This window comes from Aotus nancymaae, unplaced genomic scaffold (assembly GCF_030222135.1).
Source record: "Aotus nancymaae isolate 86718 unplaced genomic scaffold, 86718_ANA_hifiasm-v0.15.2.pri h1tg000014l, whole genome shotgun sequence".
Classification (NCBI taxonomy): Eukaryota; Metazoa; Chordata; class Mammalia; order Primates; family Aotidae; genus Aotus; species Aotus nancymaae.
This window is the reverse complement of record NW_026988425.1, coordinates 42,496,332-42,509,155: the sequence shown is the minus strand read 5'-3', so window position 1 is coordinate 42,509,155 and position 12,824 is coordinate 42,496,332. Positions and strand designations below refer to the sequence as shown.

The window sequence follows — 12,824 nt, the reverse complement described above, 5'->3', positions numbered from 1 at the left end:
CATGCAATTAAAAATGTGTATGAATAATTCCTTGCATTTGGACAAACAGCTTTACATGTTCAAAGTGTTTCCACATATCATGTCCTTTCATTTCAGTTCCAAAGTATTCTCAAGTCCCATAAGTACCCTACTCATTCATTTATGGGTCACATCTAGGGTTATCATGACTTGAGAATAAAGAGAAAATTAGTTCAAAATTCAGCTATACATTCAAAACCTCTACTGAATCTAGGCCAAGACCTAAGGGAGAAGCAAAGATGTTTAAAAGATTATTCTTGTCTTGGGGGAGATTTTTTTCCCCCATCATTACTGAATAACCTACTTCTATGCAAACCTCCCCACTTACCCAAGTTTCTCTTCTTGGATCATCCCAACTCCCCAACAACCACCATTTTTATACGTCTGACAAACATTTCCCAGACCTCATCAGTAAAAGAATAAACTGAGCTTTAATAGAGCCCTGTATTGTCCAAATCTGCCACTCGCTCACTGTTCAACTTGAACCTCCCCGTGCCTCAGTTAGCTCAACTATAAAAAGAGCACAGGTTTCTAAGGCCATTTTAGGCTCTAGAAATTTCATGATTAGATGAAATTTTGTAATGTTTTAAGCTGAAGTCCCATTTCATGGCCTGAAATCTGGAAAATTTGTCCCAACTACTTGGAAAATGGTAATTTGAGTTCAGCTGATCCCCAGCAGGGGCATCAGACATCAGTAGGGCCAAAGCCTTCATAGCCAATTTCTGTGAAAAATTCCACTTGATTCAACTATGAACATACAGGGCAGAGATCAGGAGGTCCTTTGTTAGCAAGAGCAGTACATATCACTAAGTCTAAACTGAATACAAATGGCCCTGAAAGATAGAGAATTCTTAAACCATCTTATCATTGGCCTGTACAAGTTGATACCAAAGATAGTACTCGGTCTTAATCATCACATTTTCCTCCATCTTTACTGTAAAGTTCTCATTTATCCATGTGTTCCTGTGGCTTTGAAGCAATAAGAAAAAAAACTCTACAACTCAAAATCTGGGAAGAAAAAAACCCACAACTTTTTTAGCATGGCATTCATATGGCTGTTTAATGTAACTTATGTGGGTTATTTCCCCAACAGATATTAAAATCCTTGAGGGCAAGTGCCCAACCTAAAGAGGGAGGGTAGCACAGAGATTTAAGGGAGTCAGCTCTGGATCTGTGGATTGGAAGCCCCCCACTCTACAACTTACTGGCTGTGTGACCTTGGGAAGTCACTCAACTTCTCTGTACTTAATTTCCTCATCTTTAAAATGGGGAATTACAGCACCCAGCCAGGGTGGTGGCCCCACACCTATAATGCCATCTCTTTGGGAGCTAAGTGGGAGGATCACTTGAGGCCAAGAGTTCAAAACTAGTGTGGGCAACACAGTGAGACCCCCATTGCTAAAAAAAAAAAAAAAAAAAAAAACACTTGTTTTTTTAATGAGCAGGGCATGGTGGTGCAAGTCTGAAGTCCCAGCTACTTGGGAGGCTGAGGTGGGAGCATCGCTTGAGCCCAGGACTTCCAGGCTGCGGTGACCCATGATTGTGCCATTGTACTCCAGCTTGGACAACAGAGTGAGACTCGAAAAAATAAAATAACAGCATCTACCTCACAGGGTTGTTGCCAGGATTGAGAACACAATATCTTTATGAGCTGTTATATTCATGGTATTACCTCTCACCCGGTGTTTTGCACAACACAGAGGAAGTTAGTATTTTTAACTGAATGAATGAATAGGGCTAGGTGACCTTAAGCCTAAGTACCTATTGAGCAATTCTTCAAAGATTTTCAGAAAATTTCCTTTGAAAAAGAAATGTTGGCCAGGCGTGGTGGCTCAGGCCTGTAATCCCAGCACTTTGGGAAGACGAGGCGGATGGATCACCCTGAAATCAGAAGTTGGAGACTAGGCTGGCCACATGGTGAAACCCCCTCTCTACTAAAAATACAAAAAAACAGGCATGGCGTCACATGCCTGTAATCCCAGCTACTTGGGAGGCTGAGGCAGGAGAATTGCCTGAACCCGGGAGGCGGAGATTGTAGTGAGCCAAGATCGTGCCATTGTACTCCAGCATGGGCAAAACAGCGAGACTCTTGTCTCAAAAAATGAAAAGGAAATATTTGTGCAGCCTTGTGGAAAACCGACTCTATCAGCAAAGATAAGCGGCCTGAGCATGTCTGCTGGAAAGAAGGCGATCCTAAACTGTTAATAAAAAGTCAAGGTTTGCAAATAAAAGAGTTGCAGTGAACAAGAGGGGTACATTTGAAATAAGAAGAGTAGGTAGGCTCTTAAGCCCCACCCACTGCTCTGAATAACTCTGTCCTACAAGACCCTTGACAAACAGACCACCTAAGGACTGGCCAGCACCGCGGGGTGAATAAAGGACACTGGCAACCATAAACAAGTCACGCTTTTAAAAGCGAGACATACCAGCAAGGACAAAATACCCTACTGGGCCAGCTTTGGCTGGCAGACGCCCTGACCTCTCCCACAGCCACAGGTGCCATGGCTACTGTGGCATGTGACCTCTCCCACAGCCACCGGTGCCGCCCCTCGCTCGGCAACTGCCACCCGCTGGCATCTGCGCGGGACCGCTATTTATAACCTCCCTCAGAAGCCGATTGGCCGAGGCTGCAAATAGTCATTCCGGCTGTTGAGTTTGAACTAGCTCTGCCCAGGTCGCCCCCTCGGATGTCTCTTCCTCCTCACCAGCCTGGGTTCCAGAAACTTGCACCCACATCGCCAAACCGCCCCGATGCACACTCACAACTTGTGCTCGCAATCTCTTTGTCCCCAGTCGGGCACCCTCGCTGAACTTCCTCAAAGGTCAAGCATACCTCAGGAGCGTCCAGCTGCCACCTCTCTGGCTGAATTGCCCTTTGAAAGTCCTCTATGACCTCCCTCTCCACCACCCCCAATCTTGCAGGCCGAAAAGACCCCGTACGACTCTCGCTGTCCCTCAAAGCTGCAAATATCTGCACCTGCACAGCTGCCGCCTCGTTCCCTGCCCACTGCCGGGACCCAGTTCCCGAATCCACCCGCCCACTCCCTTCTACGTCGCCCCAGCAGGAGACGAGAAAGGGAGCCCAAGAAGCACGGTTCTTCTTCCCCACCCAAGCCTGCGGCCTTCCGACAGCCCCGTGAACCCCGTGCACCCCGCGCCCGGGGCCCCGTCGGCCCCGTCGACCCCGTCCCCCTTTGCTCTTTAACAGGTCTCTCTCTCCGCTAGGGCCGTGGGCATCAGGGGAGGCCCAAGCCCCTTTCCCAGCTGCGCCCTAGGCGCGCGCCCGGCTGCCTGCAACCGCCAGTGCCGCCGCGCTCACCTGGGCCGGGAGGCTGGCAGCCTTGGGGGCCGCGAGGGGACGACGCGCTGGCAGACCAGGGCTCGGGCCCCGCGGCACTGCGCTTCCAACCCGGAAGAACAGCCCCAACTCCGCGGCGGCGAGCAGCCACGTGACGGGAGCTCTGCCCCTCTCTCCGCGGCTCGCGCCCCTTCCCCGCTCCGGCTTTCTTCCCTCCAGGCCCCCTCCACCCGGTCGCCGCGCGCTCTCCGAACCAGAAGGTGACCTCACGAAATGCCCTCTTTGAGCTCAAAGGCTGGTTACCCCAAGGGGCCCTTCCGCCCTCGGGGACAGCCAAAACCTCTTTGTCTCTTCCTCTGCCCGCGGCCCCCCGCCGCTCTTCCGCGCTTTCCCTCCGGTCGTCCTTGTCAATCAAACCTGCTGCCAAACGCGGCCGCTAAAGTTTTCAGGGACACATTTGCTTCTCCTCGTGAAGAACCAGTTACAAAGCGTGATTTCGTCTCTGGGGTCCCGTCAGAACAAAGAAACAGATAATATAACTCCACTCTGGGTACCTGCCTTTCCTCTAGCTCTCTAGGAAAAATCAGAACTTCTGTAACAGAAAATAACCCAAGGGAAACGGGCAGGCAGAGAAAGGTTGGTGAAGGGCGGGAATGGGGGTGTTGACTTTCCATTCTGACAGGAGAGGTGGAGTTAAATTCCTCAGAGACGACGTCCAGGCCTGAAAATCAATACACATCTACGTGCTTGTTTCCAACATCAGTGCCAGCCTAGAAGAAACTGGCTAGTGTTACTGCCAGTACGAATATCCCCCAGGCTGGAAAGCACCCAGGTGGACGTTGTGAGCTCTCCTGACCAGGCCTCAGCTGTTTTCCTAAAACTGTTAACGGACTCCGAACCCTAAAGACATAGTCGTTCTTTTCACGCAGTTCTGTTACTTATTCTGCAGGTGTATTCTGACTAAAAGTGGGAGTGGGAGGAATAAAAAATACCGTGTAAAATGGTTCACTTGCCCAACACTTAATCATCATGAAGTGTCAGTAACGTCATTTCTATTAATTGAAATTTTGATACAAGTAAAAGAATTGTGAATCTAAAAGGCATAAGGCAAAACAGGTATTCCGTATGTTTAAAAAGAAATGAACCGCAGAGAATCCCTTACTCTGAGAACTTGTGTTGTGATTAACCTACATAGAAGGTCATTCAACTAATGGATTCCCACTGCAATCCAAACTCACAGACAGGAAAGGTCACAGCCCCATGTTTTAAAATAATAAGCCATGGTAAGTGTGACCATAGGGATAGTTTCCAGATACTGAAGGTACAATGAAATGGGAGTAGTGATGGATAAGGATTTTAGCAGCATGCATTTTTTTTTTTTAAAGATGCTTTTTTTTTTTTTTGAAAGAGAGAGAGAGAATAGGAAGGAGGAAAAAGGAAGAGAGAGAGAGAGAGAATGGGGAGGAGGGAGAAGGAAAAGAAAGAGGGAGAGAGAATGGGAGTATTGCTTTCTTGCCCAGGCTAGAATGCAATTTAGTAATGGGTATTGAAAAGCTCTTTTATACTGATAATTATACTTAACGATGTAGTCAGGAAGGAATAAGGGAAGAAGATAACAAACAAACAGCCAACCAATATTTAATTTAAACCTATGAAATGCTATGCGATTACTGAGGAGTGATTTACTTCCAATTATATAGTCACCTTTGGAATAGGTGTGAGGTGGTAATGTATGTTTTGTGTATTTGAAGTGGAGAGTTCTATAAATGTTTATTAAGTTTACTTGTTCCGGGTCTGAGTTCAAGTTCTGAATATCCTTGTTAATTTTCTATCTCGTTGATCTATAGAATCGTTAGCTCTTCTTGTTACATTGATCCTTTTGCCATTATGTAATGTCATTCCTCGCCTCTTTTGATCTTTGTTGCTTTAAAGTCTACTTTATCAGAGGCGAGAATTGCATCTCCTGCTTTTTGTTTATTAGTTTATTTTTACTCTCTGTTTGATTGGTAAATCTTCCTCCTTCTCTCTGAGTCTTTGTGTATTGTTGCATGTAAGATGGGCCCGGATGCAGCATACCGATGGGTTTTGGCTTTTTATCCAATTAAAATATATATAGGTTTAATACCGGCGTTTGATGCTAGCTGGCTGTTTTGCCCATTAGTTGATGTAAATTTTTTATTGTGTTAAAGTTCTTTGCTTTTTGATATATTTTTGGAAAGGCTGATATTGGTTGTTCCTTTATATGTATAGTGCTTCTTTCAGAAGCTCTTGTAAAGCAGGCCTGGTGGTGGTGAACTCTCTAAGTACTTGTTTGTTCGCAAAAGATTTAATTTTTCCTTCGCTCATAAAGTTTAGTTTGGCTGGATAGGAAATTCTGGGTTGAAAGTTCTTTTCTTTAAGGATGTTAAATATTGGTCCCCACTCTTTTCTGGCTTGTAGGGTTTCTGCTGAGAGATCTGCTGTAAGTCTGATAGGTTTCCCTTTATGGGTAACCTGACCTTTCTCTCTGGCTGCCCTTAGTATTTTCTCCTTCATTTGAACCCTAATAAATCTGGCGATTATGTGCCTTGGGGTTGGTCTTCTTGAAGAATATCTTTGTGGTGTTCTCTGTATTACCTGGAGTTGAATATTACCCTGCCTTGCCAGGTTGGGAAAATTTTCCTGAATGATATCCTGAAGAGTATTTTCCAACTTGGATTCATTCTCTTCATCACATTCAGGTACACCTATCAAACGTAAATTAGGTCTTTTCACATAGTCCCATATTTCCTGGAGACTTTGCTCATTCCTTTTCATCCTTTTTTCTGCATTCTTGTCTTCTCGTTTCATTTCACTGAGCTGGTCCTCGACTTCTGATATCCTTCCTTCTGCTTGATCAATTCGACTGTTTAAACTTGTGCATGCTTCGCGCAGTTCTCGTGTTGTGTTTTTCAGCTCCATCAATTCACTTATATTCTTCTCTAAATTGTCCATTCTCGTTAACAGTTCGTCAAACCTTTTTTCAAGGTTCTTAGTTTCTTTGCATTGGGTTAGAACAAGTTCTTTTAATTCACAGAAGTTTCTTATCACCCACGTTTTGAAACCTGCTGCTGTTATTGGAACACACATGTAATCTATTAAGCCTTGTTCCGTTACTGATGAGGAATTGCAATCCCCTGTAGAGGGAGAGGCATTCTGATTTTGAGTATTCTCTACCTTTTTACGCTGGTTTCTTCCCTTCATTATATATTTGTCCGTCTGTCGTCTTTATAATTACCGGCTTCCTAACTGGGTCTCTGACGTCCAACTTGTTGATTCCCTGCGCCGAGATCTGAGCAATCCACTGAGCCGGCCAAAACAGTGGTGTTAAGATTGATGGTGCTTTTCTGCCCGGGAATCTCCGGACTCTGCACCAAGAACTGGCGTGCTAAGGCACCAGCAAAACCGCCACGCCAGCCACAAGAGTCGCCCTGGCGACCCGTGGGGCTCCTCCACTGGGAATCTCCTGGTCCGTGAGCAACAAATATTCGTCTGAAAGTGTGGCGTCCTCTCGTTCTTTGCGCTTTCACTGGGAGGTACGTGCCCGAGCTGCTAATCATCAGCCAATCTTATTGATTTAAAACACTTTTGGTAGGGGTCCGGAGTTGCTGCCTTCTCTTTCAGGGATTAAGAATTTTTGGTTCCCAACTGGAGGCAATTTAGTTCTGAGGGACATTTGGCAATGTCTAGAGACATTTTGGTTGTCACAACTGGAGAGGGAATGTATCTAATGGGTAGGGGCCAGGGATATTACTGAACATTTTGCACTGCACAGGACAGCCCCTCATGACAAAGCATTATCCAGCCCCAAATGTCAACAGTGCTGAGACTGAGAAATCCTGGCTTAATGCTCAGTACATTATTTAATTTGACTTGCTTATAAGTTTACATCACATGAAAACAAACTCAAAGATAACATACTGTTTTTCACTTTTGAAAACAGTAAATGGAAAGCATATAATAATTTTAATAACAAGCATATGATTATTTTATTCTGCTTACTTGTACAACATAATTTGGGTGTCATTCCTTCAGTTGAAAACATTTGTCATTTGGAATGCTGTGTTTCAGTCCTTAAGCTTCTACATATAATTACAGCATATCATTCATAAAGGGAGTCTCCAAAGAAAACAGGATTAAGTTCCAAAAGTTTGCTTTTAAGTTAGTTGCTTCTAAGTTTTAAACACTGTCTTGAATAAAATTTTTGTAGAGATTTGATATTCCCTATTAAGTTGTAAGTGACTTTCCCATTCTGATATCTACTCCTTCCTCTTTATCTTGACCTGCAAACTCTCAGAATAGTACCTCTCACTTATGTGTAAGTTTTCATTACAGATTGTTCTATTACTGAATAATTTTTAAAATATTTAAAAATTAGGATAAACACCAAAATTTAAACGAAGTTCAGGTGTGTTTTTAGTCGCAAATGCTTAAAAATAGTTTCTAATAATTAGAATCCTGGCCAGGCGCGGTGGCTTACGCCTGTAATCCCAGCACTTTGGGAGGCCGAGGCGGGCAGATCATGAGGTCAAGAGATCAAGACCATCCTAGCCAACATGGTGAAAACCCATCTCTACTAAAAAATCCAAAAAAAAAAAATTAGCTGGGCATGGTGGCACGCGCTTGTAGTTCCAGCTTCTCGGGAGATACATCTGAAGTCACACAAACAAGAATTAGAGCTGAGACTTAAATGTAGGTCTTTTGGTTCTAAGTTCAGTGATTCTGGTGGGACAGAGTATCCTCTGGGAGGGGATGCTAAAATGACTTCCTTGTGGGAGTGAATGTACCAAGAGAAACAAGGAAAACAGAAACCCTTCTGGAGAGAAAGAGGGAGTACTCTGTGAACATCAAGTCCCTCTCATTTTTCCCTGCCCATTCATTTTCCTGGATTATCCTACTAATCCTTAATTTTATTTGAGATGAGACCTTTTCACACTTCTGCCTTTCCAGACCATCCAAGGTTAAGTTCCCTTCCATAACACTCAAGTTTTAACATTATTATAGTGTTAATCACTCTGTATCTTAGTCTGTTTGGACTGCTATATCAAAATGCTTTAAACCGAGTCATCTATAAACAACAGAAATTTATTTTTCACAGTTATGGAGGCTGGGAAGTCCAAGATTAAGGTGGCAGCAGATATGTTGTCACTGAGGGTCTGTGTCCTCAAAGACAGCTATAACCTCACACAGGAAAAAAGCAAGGGATCTCTCTGAGTCTCTTTTTATAAGGGTACTAATCCCATTCCTAAGGACTCTGCCCTCATGACCCAATCGCCTCCCAGTACCAAAGGCCCCCTAATACCATCACGTTGGAGGGTTATGATTTTAATATATTAATTTGGGGGGTACATAAACATTTGGTACATTGCATTCTGTACTATTTCCTATTTGTATAATTCCTGCACTGAAGTGCAAGCTGATTGAGGATGAATATTTTGTCTTGTTCATTGGCACCTCATCAACACTTAAGAGAGCATCTGGCTTTATTAGGCAGTCAACAAATACTTGTTAAAAGGAAGGAAAGCAATGTGAATATCCCATAGGAGTTGAAATAGAGTAGCTGGGATTACATACACATCCAGATAAGTTTTGTATTTTTAGTAGAGATGGAGTTTCACCATGTTGGCCAGCATGGTCTCGATCTCCTGACCTCGTGATACATCCACCCTGGCCTCCCAAAGTGCTGGGATTACAGGTGTGAGCCACAACGCTTGGCTATTTTATTAGTCTTTAAAAAAAAAAAGTTAACAAAAAATTACAGCAAAAGAAAGGAACCTGAACTTTAGTAACACAGCTGGAACAATTCATAGCGGCCGCAGTGGAAGCAGCAGTAGCAAGAGAAGAGGTTTAATTTATTTGATTTTCTGTGGTTGTTGGTTGTTCGCTAATCTCATGGTGATGGAAGCTGCGCAGTGTTTTGAAGGGACCGAGAAGCTGCTAGAGGGTTGCTTCTCCCGCAGAAGCCCGGAAGCAAACCAAGGATCTGGGGATCTTCGAACTATCCCAAGATCTGAGTGGGATATACTTTTGAAGGATGTGCAATGTTCAATCATAAGTGCGACAAAAACTGACAAGCAAGCAGCTTATGTACTCAGTGAAACTAGCATGTTTGTCTCCAAAAAAAGTTTCATTTTGAAGACATGTGGTAGCATCCTCTTACTGGAAGCACTGGTTCCCCAGTTGAAGCTTGCTAGGGATTACAGTGGGTTTCTCTCAATTTAAAGCTTCTTTTATTTTTGTAAGAATTTCGTGAAGCCTTCTCCCCTGCAAGGGTGCCCATACTGGAATTTCCAGGAAGAAAAAGAGTTTCTTAATCCAATTTTCCCAAATGGAGCAGCATATTGTATAGGATGTCTGAATTCTGACTGTTGGTACTTAATGTACTCTGGATTTCCCAGAGTCAGCCAAATCAAACCCTGGAAATTCTGATAAGTGAGCTTGACTCAGCAGTTATGGACCAGTTCTATATGAAAGATGGCGTTACTGCAAAGGATGTCACTCATGAGAGTGGAATTCATTACCAGATACCAGGTTCTGTCATTGATGCCACAATGTTCAATCCTTATGGGTATTCGATGAATGGAACGAAATCAGATGGAACTTATTGCACTATTCACATCACTCCAGAACTAGAATTTTCTTATGTTAGCTTTGAAACAAACTTAAGTCAACTCCTATGATGACCTGATCAGGAAAGTTGTAGAAGTCTTCAAGCCAGGAAAATTTGTGACCACTTTTTTTGTTAATCAAAGTTCTAAATGTCACACAGTGTTTTCTTCACCCCAGAAGACTAAAGGTTTTAAGTATCTTGATTGCCAGAGTGCTATGTTCAATGATTACAATTTAGTTTTTACCAGTTTTGCTAAGAAGCAGCAACAACAGCAGAGTTGATTAAGAAAAATGAAGAGGCCGGGTGTGCTGGCTCATGCCTGTAATCCCAGCACTTTGAGAGGCAGAGGCAGGCAGATCAGTTGAGGTCAGGAGTTCGAGACCAGCCTGGCCAACATAGCAAAACCCCATCTCTACTAAAAATACAAAACAATTAGCCAGACGTGGTGGCAAGCACCTATAATCCCAGCTGCTCAGGAGGCTGTGGCAAGACAATTGCATGAACCTGGGAGTCTGAGGTTGCAGTGAGCCAAGACTGTGCTACTGCACTCCAGCCTGGGCAACAGAGTGGGACCCTGTCTCAAAAAAAAAGAAAAAAAGAGAAAGAAAGAAAAATGAAGAAAAAAATGCAAAAAGAGAACACACATAGAAGGTGGTGGATGCTTTCTAGATATCAATGCCATGGGCAGTGCTTTCCATAACCACCACTGTGTAGTTGCAGAAAGCCTTAGATTTTATGATAGTTTAATCATTTTTAAATATATGTATTATTATATCATGGAATTAGATATCTTGCATGAATGCTGTCTTCTGTGTTTAGGTATTCTCTGCCACTCTTGCTGTGAAATTGAAATGCATGTAAAAAACCTTTTACCATATGAAACTTTATAACACTTGTGAAAGCAACTCAGCTTGGCTTATGCACAGTGTAATATTTCTCCAGGTATCATCCAAAATTCCCCAAGGACAAGGCTTTCATCCTTATTAGGTGTTGGCCTCAGCCTAACCATCTGGGACTGTTCTATTAAACGGCTGCCAGAATTTTACATCCACTTACCTCCACTTTCTAGAACACATTATGTACTAATGTTATTCAAACCAATTTCTACTTCATACAGATGTTTTTAGAAACAACAATTAAAGTTTTTCTTCCATTTAAAAAAAAATGGGTCTGTTTCTCTTTTTTTTTTTTTTTTTTTTTTTTTTTTTTTGAGACGGAGTTTCACTCTTGATACCCAGGCTGGAGCGCAATGGCGCGATCTCGGCTCACCGCAATCTCCGCCTCCTGGGTTCAGGCAATTCTCCTGCCTCAGCCTCCTGAGTAGCTGGGATTACAGGCACGCGCCACCGTGCCCAGCTAATTTTTTTTGTATTAGTAGAGACGGGGTTTCACCATGTTGACCAGGATGGTCTCGATCTCTTGACCTCGTGATCCACCCGCCTCGGCCTCCCAAAGTGCTGGGATTACAGGCTTGAGCCACCGCGCCCGGCCCGTCTGTTTCTCTTTAAGCCATTTAATTTGAATTTGATCCAATTGCTTTTGGCACCCTAGCAACAAGTCCTTGGAGATGCTTGCCATTGTCCCCACGTTTAACAAGGATCTCCAGTAACAGAAGTTTTTCTAAATCTACCAAAAGCCTAGTTATTTTTCTTTCAAATGCCTACCTCCCTTTTCTCTCCAGAAAGGTCAGTAGGGCAATCACCACCAATTCCGGCAAAGAAGGCATAAGTACAGTTAGCATGGCATGACAAAGTGAATTATGAGATACAAGCGGACAATGGAGTAATAACTGCATCCACTAGCAAACGGAATGCAACAAAAGAGATGTTTTAATAAGAAAGTATTGAAGGAGAGATGAAAATAAGATGACAGGATTCTTATAGTCTGAATTCCACAAAAAGTGAAAAGCATTTTAGTTTGGGGAAAAAGTGGGATGACAAAGACAATAAGAAAAAATGATAACAGAAACCAAGATCCCCCAAGGGTGGGACTCTAACCGGCAATCCTAGAGGGGATACCTAGATCCCTCTAGGGTGGGACTCTAATCCACAATCTTAGAAGGTCAAAACCAGTAACGCTGAAAAACCTGGAGCATCCCGGCATCAGCCAATGAGGGTCCCCCACACTAAATGCCACACATCCCAGAACATCCCAGAGGCAGACAACAATGAACCCCAAAGGCCCAAGGCCAAAGTCCTCAAAAGTGGGATTCTCACCCACCATCCTATGGGGACAATTCCAACACAACTGGGGACACAGAACAACATGACTCGAACATCCCAAAGTCAGCACAATGGGGGAATCACTCATAATAATAAAAGAAAAAATGCAAAACAAACAAGGAAAGTGTTCTACCTCATATAAAATAAACAATTGCCTAAACAGCAGGGAGAACAATGGAGACACTCACCTATGCGTGGAGGGCAAATGGTGCCAACTGATGTTAGTGTGGGGTCCAGATGAAGGTATCCCACAGGTCCTTTCAGCTTGTTAATCCCTTCATGGGCTCCAGGAAAGATGATGCAGGTGAATCCCAAAACTGGGGCTCAGCCCAGGAGGGTTCTTGGCTTTATGCAGGAAGGAAATCAAGGTGAGCTGACAGAGTAAAGTGAAAGCAAAGCAAGTTTATTAAAAGCAACAGAGTATAGGAAAATGGCTGCTCCATAGATAGAGCTATGGGCTATCCCATAGACAGAGTAGCACTCATGGATTGCTGACTAGCTATATTTACAGCTACTCCTTAATTATATGCTAAATAAAGGGCAGGTTATTCATAAATTTTCTAGAAAAGGGTGAGGAGTTCTCAAAACCAAGGGTTCCTCCTGTTTTAAACCATATGAGGTAAATTCTGGACATTGCCATGGCATTTGTAAACTGTTA

At 43.5% G+C, this 12,824-nt stretch overlaps 1 protein-coding gene and 1 pseudogene across 7 annotated transcripts in view; one reads left to right on the top strand and one right to left on the bottom strand.

The window, feature by feature from the left end:
- Positions 1-12,482, bottom strand: part of NNT (nicotinamide nucleotide transhydrogenase) — a 96,099-nt gene extending 83,617 nt beyond the window's left edge. For 3 of the 7 annotated variants that reach the window (XM_012449543.3, XM_012449546.3, XM_012449544.3), the window contains exon 1: positions 3,734-3,927. The gene's annotated coding sequence lies outside the window, so the exon portion shown is untranslated. Of the gene's footprint in view, positions 1-3,337; positions 3,395-3,733; positions 3,961-12,354 lie in introns of those variants that run through there. The other 4 variants (XM_012449548.3, XM_012449547.3, XM_012449549.3 and 1 more) reach the window with 4 other exon arrangements.
- LOC105715262 (S-adenosylmethionine decarboxylase proenzyme-like) lies at positions 9,149-10,225 on the top strand (annotated as a pseudogene).
- Positions 12,483-12,824: the final 342 nt, after the last annotated feature.